The following is a 16,646-nucleotide window of genomic DNA, read 5'->3' on the forward strand; positions in this document are numbered from 1 at the left end:
GGCAGAATCAGGCCCAAAATAACCAAAGCTGTAATTCTGCATGCACAAATCATTGTGGGAGCACTTATTTAGTAATTTAAGGACTCATGATAAAGTCTTTCGTGAAAGCACCATCCTTTACTATAGGTTTGTACAGAATCTAGCACAATGGGGCCCTTACCTGGTTGAGAACTCTGTGCTACCACAATATAAATGAGAAATAATACTAATAAACTAGGTAGACAGACATTTAACTGCTACAAAATACACTTCCATTTATTCGTGTCACCTATAGTTACCTGTGGGTGCATATTTGGAGACCAGTCTAGAAAACCTGGACCTAGAGTTTCAAAATTTCCCCAAGAATCAGATTTTTGAGCTGTCAGTTGCATGCAGTGCTATTTTGCAAGGGTGGGCTGAGAAGAGTGATGATTAGGGACAGTTCCTTTCACAGTCCCACGGTCACTCAGTGAGCTATCACGCACACTGATAGGTTCTGGGAGAATCAGGGTAGCAATAAAGCAGCAGTATTAAAATTGGAGATGGGGCCTTTCAAGGTCCATTTCTAAATCTTGAGTCTTGAGCTCAAATTCAGAGGAGCTCAGATCCAGGCATTTGTGATTGATTGGGGTTGTTTGTTTTATTTTCTTCCAGTATTATAATGATATAAGTCATTTGTAACACTGGGATTGAGACTTGAATCTAAAACTCTGTCTCGTGTTCCTGTCTCGTGTTTTGACTCAGGCCAATTTCAATTCTGATTCAATTCAGAAATAAGGAAGAGCTCTAGAACTGAGGAAAATCTTGGTTTGGAAGGAAAGAGGAACAAAAGAAAATGGCCATGCAGAAGAAACATCAGGACCTAGAGCAAAATTGTAGAGAATCTGCTGAAGGAGTGAACAATGAATGGAGGTATAGTGCTGAAGGATGAAGGGAAACAGTGAGCAGGGACAGAGCTCCAGGGTTTATCCTTGGGGCTTGATGCAGAAATTATTGGGTGAGGTTCTTCAGCTGTGTTATGTTGGAGGTCAGACTAGATGATCAAAATGGTCCCGCCTGGCCTTAAAAATCTATGACTGCAAAAGAACCTAAAAGATAGAATGACCCAGGAGGTCAGCGGATTGTTTAGATCCCAGATGCTACAGTCAAATGCATGATAAAAGTACCCTCATAGTCATGTCTGTGCTGGCAATAGAAAGGAATGGATTTGAGAGTTAATCTGAAAATTCAGGCAGAAAGTCAGACATGAGTATTGCAAGTATTAGTTGGATTTCTGAAGGCCACGATGAAGGTAAGCTAATGGAAACTGAACTTGTGAATAGTGTATACTGTTTAATAGGACACTATTATGTTCCATGTATATGTTTTATCTAAAGAAGTACTTTTACGTGCAGTGAAATCAGAAAGTGGACGTATGAAATCAGAAAGTGGACGTAAAGCGTTAGGAGTGGCCTTGAGGCTTTCAAAAGTAGTGCTCACTAGTTGCTTTGTAAATATGCTTATTAGTTTGGGGGCGGGTTAAGAATACTTAAATAGAACTATTTGTCTACATGTGATTTCTGATGTACATATTTCATACATACATACAAACAAATATAAAGAAAAAACCATCTAGCAGCTTCTCACAGGGCAAGCAGACCGATGAGGTGGGTTGGGGCTCAGCCTCACTTGTGCCAGGCTTAGATCATCTCTCCAAGGGCAGGGAATGAATACTAGGGTCAGATGATAGGCGCATGGATCTCAGACCCAGGCTTGCTGTGAGGTAAGAACAGCCTGATGTCCGTGAGGGAGAGTCTCTCAGGTTCAGGAGGGCAGTGAGGAGGACACCATGCAGGAGGGCTGGGTAAGTGGTGTAGTAGCCTTCTAGAATGAAAGTCTCAGCAGAGGCAAGAAAGACTAAGAACTCTGCTCCAAGAGACTGAGCCAGTTGCATGGGGCTGAGTAGAAGATTTGGGTTGTTCTGAACTTTATCTTAATAAACCTGATTCCCGGAAGGGCAGAGTTACTGAGAAAATATTTCCAGTGTGGAATGTGATTCTCAGCGCAAGCAGGAGAAACCGAAGCAGTGGTGGGGTCTGGTGCTGAACAGGGTAAGGCCCTGCTACGTGGCCCAAGCACAGAACTGGAGACATGAGGTTTGGATTTTGTTCCTGACTTTCCGCAAATTTCTTGTGTGATGTTGGGCAAATCACTTAACCTCTCTGTGCCTCACTTTCCCTTGTAGCAAATCTGGACCTGGCCCTTATCCTGCAGATGGGTGGACTTCTGCACTCATCAGGAGCCCCACTGACCCCAATTTGGCTCTTTACAGCTGATTGGGTCTGCCTGTGCAGATCATCTTTTGCAAGATTGGGCCTTTGGAGGCCTGAGCCAAAACTCCAAAGTACAGTCTATACAACCATTTTCAGAGCACTAGCATGAGCCCCACTAGCCCAGGTCTGTCAACCCAGGCTTGGAGACTTGCTCCAAAATGCCATGTAGACATACCCTGTGATGCTCCTGGTGAAAGGTTCCATGTAAGGAAACAGTGGGCTTGATTCTCTGTTTCCCGTCCCAGTGCCAAGTGAGCATAATGCTACCAGATCTGAAATGGAACAATTTTACACTCACTGTTACACCCAACGCGCAGGCCACCAGCAAACTAAGTTGCCTGTCTCCATTAGCTATCTGCACCAGTGCAGCTGCTAGTAAGGAAGACGTGGACCATAGTACGGGGCTGGGGAGTAGAACATCCTGTCTAATGAGCCTCTGAGGGCGACAACATTTTTTTCTGTGGTGATGGGTGCAGATAGCTAAAATAATTCTCAAGTGTTTTACAGTCAGAGCTCAGATTTATATCTGGAATTAATTTCTGCATTCAGTAAAGGACATTATGGGTTCTCTTCCTACCACTTTAAATAATGAATTAATATAATGCATTGTGAATGTAGCTTGGAAAGAAGAGATGCAGCGGGATCAGCTAGATCCGTTCACAAATCTTCTATGCCTTTTACTAGCTTAATTATTAACATTTATTGATACAAGACATTTTAAAAACTAAAACAAAGCTTGTATATACCTCCAAATGCAGCCGTGGGGATTCGCCAACCCAAACTGGCAGCGATAGTATGGAAGGACCAGTGGGGCATTGTGTATTGGTGCAACTTTTGGCTGTAGGATCACCACAATTTTCAAGTGAGGATTGCACAAGCAGAGTCTACCAATAGTGTATTCTTCCTGGCCCTATATTTTCCAGGTAGTGGAGAATTACAAAAAAGAAACCTCTCCCACACTCCTTACCTTGGCCATGTATCTTAGGTTATACCTTAAGGGCAAAATACTGGGCAGAGTGACCACATTTGAACCACAGAGCAGATAAAAGGAATCAGATGTGCAACTTGAAAAGTTGTAATAAAGAGACCTATTAGTTAAAGCCTTCTTCACGTTGAGGTCAGACTCAAAGGGTGAAATTATTCAAGGGCCTGTGATGAGGAGGATGTCGGAATAGATCTAATGGTCCCTTCTGGCCTAAAACTCTGGGGAAAAAAACAACCCCAAAATGTTTTAGCTACAACTAAGCTTCCCAGAATCCCTCTTCTTCCCTACCATAGAAGCCATTTTGCAAGGGTTCTGCCGAGTTAAAGTTTGATGCTGTGTTAACTTGGGCCATGTTCCGGTCTGAACTGTGGAAACCCGCCCTTTAGAGGCAGTTCTGGGTCAGTCCCAGTAGTGGAAGCCCATAGGGCCACCATTCTTTTTCATCCCATCAGCGGGAGTTAATGAGGCCAGGAGCAAAAGCAAAGTACATCTGACCAGATGCCAACTACCAGAGATCTCAGGTACGTGCAGGTGGCAGTTGTCAGAGACTTGCAAGCTAAAGGAGTGAAACCCTCAAATTCATTGGTGGAAGTAGTATATTATTATTAATCAGGTTTATTATGGTACTACCTAGGGGCCAAGCAAAAGTAGGACGCTGCTGTGCTAGACACTGTACAAACAAAGTCATTCCCTGCCCTAAAGAGCTTAGGTCCAGATCCACAAAGGTATTTAGGCTCCTAACTTCCATTCAGCTCAATGAGTGTTTGGAGCCTAATTATCAGTGATGTGCCGTGTGTGTGCACGCAACACATGCCTTGCATGCCCCAGGACTGGCTGTGCCCACAAGACAATTCCATCCAGCCCCTGAACATGCATGGAGGGTGCCATTTTGTAGAACAAAATGGTGTCCTCAACACAGCAAGACCTCACACACGCCACATGCATAGAGTCACACTACGCGGAGGATTCCATTTTGCATGCAAGTGTAGAATTGCATGCCTGACTGAAAATATCACAGCACACTACTGCTAATTACTTTTGTGGACCTGGGCCTTACAGTCAAAACAGAGGGACAAAGGGAAGGAGAGAGGAATGTCACATACAAGCATAGTGAACAGTGAGAGGGCAGTAAAAGTCAGTTTTGTGAGTACTAGGGGCAAATCCCTGTTATTCAGAGGAAACTCATTATTCCTTCTCCCTGAGGTGTTATTCCTTTTCGAGGAGAATAGGATTCTGTGCTAGAAGCCTGCTAGCAACAACCATGCTGAAATGTAACTGTAGTTAACATTTGATGCCTGTATGGGCAGGGCATGAATCAACCAAGGAAATTAATCATTAACATTTTTTATTATGTAAATACAATAGCTCCTTAAAAGCCTCACTCTCTATAGCATCTTAGGCCTCTTGTCTGACAAGTCTCTAAAGAACCAGGTAACTGTAAAATATGTCTGAATGGTCCCTCTCTTTTGAAGTATATTTACATGGGGAGTTCCAGCTTTGTAGTCCTACCACTATGAAAATGGTTTCCAAAATTGTAATGGAGATCCAAGCTTAAAGCCTGCGGCAAATTGCTGGCATGACTTCAATGGATCTCGCACTTTCTTTTCTTGTGGAGGGTTCTAGGCACCGTTTCTTGCCCCTGAACTGGGGTATTAACTGCCCCACTAGTGTCCTAGAGGAGGGGAATGGACAGAGAGGGACCTGGGCCCACCCTCTACTCCAGGTCCCAGCCCAGGGGCCCTCGGGATAGCGGTAAACCGCTTGAACTAGCGGTTCCTTCCCCTGGGCTACTTCCCTCTCCTGCCCTTCAGCTTGTGGGGCTTCCTGCCCTCCCTCTGCACAAACCAGGTGTCCCTTTACCTAGGGTCTTGGTCTTCTTAGCCCACCGCAGCACTTGTCCAAACTCTCCTCTGCTTCCCTTCAAACTGCTCTCTGCTCCAACACCAATCCACTCTACTTCAACCCCGCCAAACTGCTCTCTGCTCCAACACCAATCCACTCTGCTTCAACTCCTTCCCTTGTCTGATTGAAGCAGGGGGATTTTATCAGGTGACTGGCTTCAGGTGCTCTAATTGATCTATAGCAAACTTTCTTCTTCTACAGGGAATAAGGTTTCCTTCTAACACTCTTCTGCTGCCCTCTGGTCATGCTGTATCAAGCCTTAGGGGAAACATTTTGTTGAGGGGGGCCAGAGTTTAGAATAGTCTTCAGGGTAAACTGGAGTATAAGTAGAAAGCACATAAATACTAGCACAGAGCAAATATCCTTACTGTTTCCTGGTTCACTACGAGCATCCTTTTCCAAAGCTTTGCTTTTAATATTCTGCTAACAAATTTGCCCCACTCTCGTGATTTATTTCCCCTTAGGTGTAGCTACCCACACAACTATATCTAAAAAGCCAACTCACTTCACTGAGAGATTACCAGCAACCAGTAAGATATAAGATTGATGACATTTATACCATTTTAGGAGTAGGAAGATCAGACCTCAGGGTGTGCAGCCTCACAGAAATCTCTGTTTTTCAGGTGCTGGTGGTTTTTCATCCTAATTGGCCTTGTGACTCACAGTGCATTGAAAGCATCCATATGCTATAGGACTTTACATGCCAATATTCTAATAATACACCCTCCATGAAGCATGTTCAGGCAATCATCTAGTGAGGCACAATTGGCAAAAAAAAATAAAATAAAATAAAAATAAAAAATCTGAAAAAGAATAACTCTTCCAATTTAGCTCTATTCAAGTCAGTTTCAATTTGGCCATATTTTTGAGGTGAATGAAAAGGTTTATGTGAGATACATAATGGTACAGATTACCAGCCATCCTCCACTTTTGTACACCCATTTTTGTACGCCCAAGGCTTGTAGTTGTATGCACAAAGTGAGTTATAACAACAGTGTATAATAATGGTGCTGATACAGCTACTGAAACAGCTCCTTCCAGCCAAGGACCTTAAAGTGCTTTATAAAGCTAGATATGTATTATTTTATATCTGAGTAAAATTAGGCACAAGGAGGTTAAGTGACTTGTGACTTGCCCAAGCACACAGGATGAGTCAGTGGCAGAGTGGGGAAATACAACCCAGATCTCCTATTTCGCAGGCCCTATTCTAATTATTAGGCTGTACAGACTTCCATATGTGTCTTCATTTGCAGAATCAGTTAATTATGACACAAAACTGAAGGACGGAGCTGAAAATCTTGCCTTGGGGTCTTCTGCCTACTGCATAAATATTGGCCTTTATAGTTCTTTCTTAGAGTTTCAGTAGAGGGGCAAACAGTGGATCATTATTTCCAAGAGGCTTTAAGTGTTTTTGATTATAATACTCTATTTTGCAACAGAAAGATGGTACATTGCTTTTGTGCAATATACTTTTATTTCTGGAAATCTGGGTTCAGCTCACAGGTCAAAAGTGGAAATTAGTTTAGTAGTTACATGGGCCTAGATCCTCAAAAGGTATTTAGGTGCCTAACTCCCTTTGAAATCAAGAGAAGTTAGGCATCAGGTACCTTTGTGGATCTGGGCCATAGCACGTAGAGGACATTGTCCAACTCATTAAACCACTTCTCAGCATAGAAGACTTGAAACTGACAGAGCCAAACTCCAGTGAAGTAATTTCCCAGGTAAACCTGAAATAATTTAAGTAATATCCATCATTTTGCCAGCAGAGAAGTCTAAGATGGAAAGACATTGCAGACCAAGAAGTCCATAATCAGGACATAGGTCCCCATCTGGCATTTTTATGCATGCAAACTCCCCCTGAAATCAATGGGAGCTTGGGCTGTGCAAACAGTACAGGGTCAAGCCCATCATTCCTAGCAAGGGAAAGAACATGAAATGTGATACTATTCGTGATCACAGACAACAGTACTACTGGGGTCTATTCCTTGAAGGAAAAATTCCCACTGATGCTAATGAGAATTTTGTCTGAGACTCAAGTCTTTTAACTGTAGAGTTTGTTGGTCCAAGAAAGAGGTCTGTCACCATAACCTGTCCATTTCCAGGTAAACGACTTAGCCTGTGAATCAAGGATTTTGCTATCCTAGATTTTTATGCCAGTGGTCATAAGTTCGGACGTAGTCAGAAAGAGTTGCTCTATTTGGCTCAACTCTCTAAATACAAATTTAGCAATGAAAATGTGCCACCAGTTCTCTTTTTTCATCAAAAGAAAGAATAATCTGAGGATGACTCCTAGGTTTACTGAGCCACTGCATCTGCTAGACATTTAATGCCAAGAGTATAGAATGAAGATAGGACTGCTGAGTCAGAAAGAAAGGATTTGAATGCATGAATGTTATTGACAAAAATTGCTTCCATTATGGATACTAAATCCACTACCGGTTGTGATTTTGGTGTGTGTTTGTTTTTTGAACAGGCTAAATAGAGTTAGTGTTTTAACTTACTGCAGTGCTGTTAACGTGCACGACTTGAATAGGAACATGCTATGCCTCCTCTTAGCTTCGTGTTTGTCCTTTTCCTTGCCAATTTTTGTTATTACAGCTCAGTTCAATTTTTACAGCGCCTACCCCTGGAATATTATGGATTTCAATACAATAATGTCTGACTCCAATTTTAAATTACCAAAACACTGTACAGCATGCTGCCAGATCTCAGGGGAGAATTAACTGGTGAGACTATATAATAAGGCTTTGCACATGGGAAAATGACTAAGCAAACAGAGGCAACCTAGACTTCTTGGTCAAGTCTGTTTTGTTTTCTGGGTCTGAACTGTTGAGTTCAGCTTGGGACAGCGCTCTGCAGAGAACTTTCAGAAGACTTGAACTACTGGATGTCCGTATAAATTATCTTTTCCTGCCCTTCAAGTTTTTTTTTCTTTTTTGCTTGTTTATTGATAAAGTGACTTGCCTTGGTGATTAAGAGCCTCAAATGGATAACTATTGTGTGATTTGCAAGCAGTGCAGGGTATAGTATTTCATGAAGTGATATTGCCATAAAAACATAACCTGTGTGCTGTGTCAGCTTATTGAGCACCTTGAGAGCAATATTCCTGTTCGTTTTATGGCGCACTAAGTCTCTTTTTGGAATAAATTGGGTTTATACAAGTGGGACTGGTTACATCCAGATAAAAGAGTAAACAAAACTTGATAGCTGAAAAGATATAAAATGAAGAGTAGGGGACGGGAATTTAAGATTTTAAACTAATGGAGATGAGGTGACAGAACAAGAGGTGCCCTACATAAGCCAGGGAAAGTATCTGTAATAAATAAATTAGACAGCAGAGCACAAAATAATATTCAGCTGTACAGCAGCAAGGCTTTAAAAAAGAAAAAGGCACGAAAGAAAGGAGGGCCTCGTTCAGTAAAGCATCAATATTCAGGCTGGTACTGAAGCATGTGCTTGAATTCCACTGAAATCCATGGGACGTTACCACATGTTTAAAATTAAACGTGTGCTTAAGTACTGTTCTGCATAGGGAGAGTGATATATGCACATAGTTAAGTAGTTTCCTGAATAGTCTCAGGAGGAGGGAAAGAATTCCAGACAACAAAATGGTCAGTCGGAGGAAATTCCTAAAGGGCGTATAGTAAACACAAACGAGACACATGGGAAAAAACAGAGAAGTGCCAAGTATACGCAAACACAGGGTTATCACAGTGATAATGGCTTGAATAAAAAGAAAAGGAGTACTTGTGGCACCTTAGAGACTAACACATTTATTTGAGCATAAGCTTTCGTGAGCTACAGCTCACTTCATCGGATGCGAATACAGACTAATACGGCTGCTACTCTGAAATGGCTTGAATGAAATGCAAGGGAAAATGAAAACCATCGGGAGATAAAGACTGAACCTTGCAGCTGTTCAGGAGACAACTATGAGTTATAAATCAGGAAGTGGGGGAGTACCGTTATAGATAAGGGAGAGTCTGAGTCACAGCATGGATTCCAGAAGACCCACGGATGAGGGAAAGATGTTTCCTTGGACATTGTTTGAAGACACATACAAAAAAAAAAAAAAAAACAAGTAAGTGTGTCAGCAGCTGAATTCACCATGGGCAGAACAAGACGAAAAGATGGTAGTGGAAAGCAACAAAGCGTTATGCAGTCTGGTTTTGGTAAAGAAATTGGTGATCTCCTTCCAGTTCCTACTGAACAGGCAAACTGATTTTTTTCACCCAATAAAGAAATTAAGAGATACTGCATATCATTTGAATAGAATAAAGGTAACATCCCACTTTTTCCAAAAACATGCTGAAAATATTTTTAAACCAACAAAATCAATTGGGCTTTCAGGAATACAAAAAAAAAAGTACAGGGTAGCAATTTAGTAATCCCAGATAAAACCAATTTTAAGAATCATTAGCTGCTGCATAGGCGGGACGTTAAACTTTCAGCATTGTATATCAGACACCTGTTAATACAAGCCAGCTTCTGCTGTCAGTTAATGCCAGTGTAAATCCACTGAGCATCAATGGAGTTACATCATATCTAGCCCACCTTTTTCAGATGAGTAGCATCAGTGAAGTCCCACTGCAGTCTTCATTAAAGCAACCTTTCTAATGGGAGTTTTGCCTGAACAAGGATCACAGGAGCCATGGATTCCCAGAACTTAATCAAAGCATTAATTCTGGTGGGTGGGGGGGGAGGGAAAAATCGTCATATTAAAATCTGTAATCCAAATAAATTAAAAGATCATTCAAAAATTACAGACTGGTGTGTAGCCTGACTAAATTGTGGAAGTCTAGTCTAAAAATTGCAAGTCATTAATAATTAGTATTTCAGAACCTATTACAACCTAGATTGGGGGGAAATGGACTAAGGCTAGTATTATTCAGTTAGATCTAATTCCATTTGCTATGTATATTACTTTATTTTAAATTTAATCAGTAAAACAATCATGGTGGGATCAGTCTAAAATGTCAGTTAATCTGTATATAGTGCAAATAGCACATGTAATGATTAATCATATGTTGTGGCTCTGCTGATTGACAGAAGTGCTGCAAGACCATAGCTCACGAAAGCTTATGCTCAAATAAATTGGTTAGTCTCTAAGGTGCCACAAGTACTCCTTTTCTTTTTGCGAATACAGACTAACACGACTGTTACTCTGAAACCAATGGTTAATTAGATTTCTTTATGCATTGTACAGCAGTGTTACAGAGTTATGTATAAATGTCATGGGTACTTATGTTATTCATATAATGAAAGACTGTAAAACCCTGTTGCTTAAATGTATGTGTTCTCACCTTTGTACGCTTTGAGTGCATCTTCACTAAGAAAAAAGTTGTGTTCTTCAGTTAACTAACATGAGGTAAAATCCAAGAAAAGACAAGACAGTTTGTAGTTTTCACACTTGTTAGCAGATCAAGTTTAAGGGCATGTCTACACTTCCCATTTAAAGCAGGAAAAGTCCTTTTCTTTGAACAAAAACCATGGGAGCGTCTACACTTGCCAATGACTTAGACTTCAACCTGACTAGCTAACTGATGTAAAAACTACAGACTGCCTTGTCTTCCCTTGGATTTTACTTTGTGTTATAGTTAACTTGAGTTAAGAACACATCTTTTTCCTCTTCTAAAGACAGCCATGGGGTGAGATTATCTGGTCTGCTGCACTTAGGCAGTGATTTACAGCAGTGCAAATGTACAGCTTGTCTACACTTGAAAGTTAATTTGGATGAAAATGGGGTGTAAAATAGAAGCACAATAGGTATTCCTGATAAACTCCGTGTGTGGACGCTTTTATTCTGGAACAAGAATGGGTTGTTCCTGTTTATGTTAACCCACTTTCAAAGAATAGCTATAGCAATCCCAGAATAACTCCAGGTGTAGACAAGCCTTTAGTATGAAGTAGGTGGAAAACACTGCTATATTGGAATGGTGGCATTTTATACCTACTTTGCACAGCTGTGCATGACTAAATGAGGTATAGGGCAATGGAGAAGCTAATTCCAAATTTTCTCTAATGAAGTAATAGCTGCCCAATCTGTGCAAAAAAAGGTTTATAAGAAAATATTGTGGATTTACGTAATACACAAACTGATGGGGAATAGGAAGAGGAATGTAGAGAAGGAAAAGGGAGCTACAGAGAGATATGGGGGTAGGGGAAGAGATGCAAAGCTTCCTCCAGCAATGGTCCAGATCCTCAGCTGGTTTCAATCAACAAAGTCACAGCTACACTGCAGTTGATTAAGAACTTGACCAGTGGAGGATAATGGTGTTATGCCAATTTACACCAGCTGAGGACCAAGTTTAGGTCCTGATCCAGTGTCTGTTTAAGTCAATGGCAAGACTCATTGATTTCAGATGGTGCTGGATAGGGGCCTTTTCTCCCCCCAAAGTCCACACACTTCTCTTTTCTTCTACTGTGAGATAGTAGGTTAGTTGTTACTCACCTGAAAAAGGTGGGCTCGATCTGATGCAACTTCACTGATGTTCAGTGGTGTTAGTCTACAGAGATAGGGCCAGATTCTGCGGTCAGTTACGCTAGTGTAAATCCAGACTAACACATACTTGTTAATACCATGCTGAAGATTTAATGTAGCTCTAGGTACTATGCAATAGCTAATTGCTTTTAAAATTGGTTTTACTGGGGATTACTAAATTGCTATCCTGCATCTCATTTTTTGTATTCCTGAAACCCAAAGTGATTTTTTTCTTCTTGTGTTTTTTGGGGGAAAAAATGTTATTGCATATCATTTAATAGAATAAACGCAGGTCCTACTTTCTCTAGTGTGTGGAAAAAAATGAATTTGCACACAATATTTCTTATCACAGTTAGTACTTATTACTCAAAACATATCCTGCAAAATGTTCTCTTGCATTGGGCAAAAGTCCTGCTTGCCAGAGGCTTTTCTAAATAGTCCATTTGCTTTCCATGAATAGTTGCATTTAAAGTCATCAGGATTTGACCTGAAACATAAACACCCTTTTTATTTTTAATGGAAAAGGCAGCATATCAAATCTTGAGATAAGAAGGTATAATATCTGTGGGGATTTTGGGGGCAAATTTAAATTGAGCCCAAATGATAAAGCAGTCACTACACACAAAAAATTAGGTAGCCCTCAATTCAGCAAGGTATGTGTCCAGTTTAAACCACATGATTAGTCCTCTTAACTTCAGTAAACTGATCAGTTGGGTACATCCTTAACTCAGATTAAAAACTTTGATCTTGGGACCATTTTTCTTCTGTTTGGACAGCCCCTAGCACAACAGGGTGCAGGTCCATGACGGAGGCTCCTAAGTTCCACTGCAAGGCAATTAACTCTCCAACGGCAGGCTCAAATCAGGTAATCAGAGTAATTATTACGGTCACAGATTCAAAGCCAAGAAAAGACCACTGTGATCAATCTGACCTTCTGCCCAATGCAGGCACACAGCATGTCTCTGAATGCATTCCTGCTTCAAGTACAATGGTTGAATTAGAGTTCATCATTCAGAAAAAAAAAAATATCCAATCTTTATTTTAAAATATCAAACCATGTTGAATCACCACAGCCCTTAGTAAGTTGTACCAATGGTTAATTATCCTCACTTAAAACACCGTGCCTTATTTCTAGTCTGAATTTGCCTCGTTTCAACTTCCAATCATTGGGTCTTGTCGTACCTTTTGTCTACTAGATTGAGGAGCCCTCTACTACCACATTTCTGTTCCATACGTAGGTATGTATGTGTAACCAAGTTGCAGGTAAATGTTACACCCACACAAAAAGGGGAAGAAAAATCTCAACCCACTTGAAAATGTTTACCCCAATAGGTCTTCTTTTAGCCTGCTCTTGCTTCCGTTGGGCTTTTTAATGATCTTGTGGATACCTACAAGGGTGATAAGAGCAGGGGAGACAAAGAGAAAGCACTACCAAACCATGCTACAAGATTAAGACTGTATTTAAAAAAAAAAAATAAAATAAAGGCCCTGATCCTGCAAACACTTGTGCATGTGCTTAACTTTGCTATTACAAGTAATCCCATGGATTTCAGCAGGACTACTCTGAGTAATAGTTAAGCATATCCATAAGAGTTTTCAGGATCAGGCCCTAAGCTGCCAAATCCTACTCTGATGTACATTCTATGCAAACTCACTGATTTTAACAGTGTTGAAAAAGAGCACAGCTTTTATTCAGCAGAGCGCATAGACACACGCTTAACTTTGTGTCCAGTGGGACCTACGCATAGGCTATGGTGATGGATTTAAGCACATGCCTAAGAGCACTCTTTGTTGAATCAGGGCCTAAACAGGGGCAGAATTTAGTCCTTGGATCTCAGTGAATTCACAACAAATAGTTTAGCACACCATTTATTTATATACTAAATAGAGCTGAAGATTTCACAGCTGGTAAATTTATGAAAATTATAAATGGAATGTGCAGTGTTTCAAACACCTTCTTAGTTACATTTGTCTCTGCAGAGCGTGGCTGAATTTTTAGACCCTATAGGTGAACGAATGATATTAAATGTGATTTTTGTCAGTGATTCTAGATACATGGACAGAAATCAAGCATTTGGGGCAAGTGATGCAGATTATGATCAATTCATGAAGGAGTTAAAACAATCAACAGGAGTACTTGGAAACAACAGAAAGTTGTGATCCATCACTTAGCTGTAGGTTCATGTGACATTTAAAACAACTGTGTACATTTTGAGATAGTTGACTGACATCTTTATGTCTTTGTTATCAAAGCTTCCATCTTACAACCCCCTTTAGTCCCAGGTATTGTTAACATTTGAGGGTTATGGTTTTTAAGTGGTACAACGTGCAGAGAAGAGCTAAGTTTTGATTCCTTCAAGATATTTGAAACCAACACTAAATGACGTTTATAAAGATTTCTAAAAGTAACAGCTGAATTTTCTGCCGGAAGGTTTTGTTCTCACACTTTCAGTTGTGCTAGATACCAACTCCACACTCTTTTTCTAGAAAGATACATCATTTAAGTTTCACTGGTCCTGTAATTCTACTGATAACACTTACTGACTGTCTGGCACAAATTTCTTTTTTTGAGTAACAGCAATTCTTAGCAGTTAAGTAGTGCTTCATGTCTTCAGACAACTTTGCAAACATTTACTGATTTAGTCTTCTGTCCCCATAAGAAGCAATTAGCTAAGTATTATCCCCATTTTGCAGAGGAAATCTAAGGGGAAAAGGGCCAGGGCCCATTTAAAACCCGAGCCTCCACTTTAAGTAACTCAGTGCTTGGGAAGCATGTAGGAGAAAGAAGGAGAGGAATCTTCTCTCAGCTGTTGTGTGGGAGAGGAGATTCTGTGCTCCTTTGTAATTGTAAGGTTGGGTTGGGATTTAGCTGGGGAAAGGAAGAATGGATCTAAGTACTCCAACAGCCACAAACAACCATGTTGCCTCTAAACCATGAGTGGTACAAGATACTAAACTGCTGGTCATTTCCTGGGCCCTGATCCAGCAGAACACTTGTGAACACACTTAATGTTAAGTACGTGAGTAATTCCACTGACTTTAATGAACTTCAAGCATGTGTAATTCCAACAGGTGTATAAGTGCTCTGCTGGATAGGGACCCTGTTCTACTGAAGTCAAAAGGCATAATTTCCATTGATTCAATGGTAGCAGGTTCAGTCCCTGATCAGCACTCTATGGACTTTTTGCATGAGAAAAGTCAAAGGAAACATTTTCTAAATGCTGAGAACAAGCTCCTTAATCACAGCTAGGTTCGGATTCAGTTTCTATGGGCTGACTTTGCCTAAATAACTGTATGAGCGAAGGATCTGCCTGCCTAAGTCACTATGGTTAAAGAAAGCCTCGAGTGCAAAATGTTTAAAAAAAAACTGAAGAAAACCAGGAATGATGCTATTCAGCAAATCAATTTCCTTCTTTTTAAATTATATTAATCACTTCAGAAAAATGGCAATAAATTCCCTAGAGAAGATGAGAGAATGTTTCATTTCAGTATTATCAAATCAATTTTACATTGTCTTTATCGTCCTAAAAAAAATAGAAATAGAAAGCATAAAAGATTGTCCTTTGCCCTACTGGTGCACATAGGAAAGTTGGAGGGCATGAGCACCTCTTTCTCCTAGATTGGCCAGGTAACTGGCAATGGCAACCTCTGAAGCAGTTACTCTCCCTATATACATGGGCATGCAGGTGTCAGGAATGGACAGACCTGGCGTCCACTCCTCACCCCAACTAATGCACAGACAGTACACCATAGCCAGGACACAGGGGGGAGTAACCTGCTACTGGATACATGACTTCTCCCCTGGAGCATGGGATTACATTGCAGAGAAGTGTCAATCACAATACTCACCCTGATCTGAAATTTAGTATATAGTCCCTAACAATCACATATGCATAATAGTAATTTCTATATCAGATTAATATTACTCTAACTGCCACAGGAAGCTATGTTAAATAGTCACCAGGTGACAACTGACAGTCAAACTGTAATAAGAAATCAGTTAGATCCCCATCAGAACCATTTTAAAGATTAGCAGCATGATCTCCTCTGCTTTCAAATATGAGATGTTAAGAAATCATTGCACTCAAAATAGTATATTGCTTTTGATCTTTAATTAATATCATCTTGGAAGGGGAAAGGATGGAGGCAGAAAAAAAACAAGAGCAGCAAGTTCTGTTTTGAGTAAAATCAGTTTCTTGGAAATGGCCAGATCCTGGGATGCAATAGGGCAGCTTCATGCCTCTCTTCATGCACAAAGAATGTATGTGAATGTAGCTAAAGCGAGGATACCTGGGTGAGTCAGAAGTGCTGAGGCATCTCCTAGACAATCCCATTCCCCATAGCTGGCGCCAGTGTGCGGCGAGAAGAAAGAAGGCATGGAAGAATCATCAGCATGCCCCATCGACCTCTGGTAGCTGAAATGTCTCCTTCCAGTCATTGGCAGCTGGTGTAACTTAGAGCAGCCCTCAGGGTGCTCTAAATTGCACAAGAGGATCAGCTTTGTCTGGACTCTTGATCACAGGAATGGAAAAGTTTCATAAAGCCCTCTTTGTATCCCCTCTCCTTACCCCAAGCACACTTCAACTCTAGCTCAGGCCATAATATTTCAATTTTTCTTTTTACAGGAAAATTGTTGGATACATTTCCTATCTCACAGAGATGTAAATCCAAATTTATCTGGACACTGATACTAACGGCAAACCAGTTTTCCCTCTTCATATGTCCTATTCAGTAAAGCCTCCTCCCACAGTCTGTAAGCAGCCAAAACTCCATCCAAGTCAGAGTTTTCCCTGCATAGGGACTGCAGGACAATGAAATGCTTTAAATACATTTTGACTCTCTAATATCTCGCTTCTGGAAACGTCTAAATGACACTAGTTTACTTCTGTCTTTTTGAATTTAAGGAATGTTATTTCACAGATAAATTTGATGTCTGAACATTATTTATGGGTCTTCAGACATGAAAGAGTAAATTGGACTGACAATA

The sequence above is a fragment of the Chelonia mydas genome, chromosome 14 (assembly GCF_015237465.2).
Source record: "Chelonia mydas isolate rCheMyd1 chromosome 14, rCheMyd1.pri.v2, whole genome shotgun sequence".
Lineage (NCBI taxonomy): Eukaryota > Metazoa > Chordata > Testudines > Cheloniidae > Chelonia > Chelonia mydas.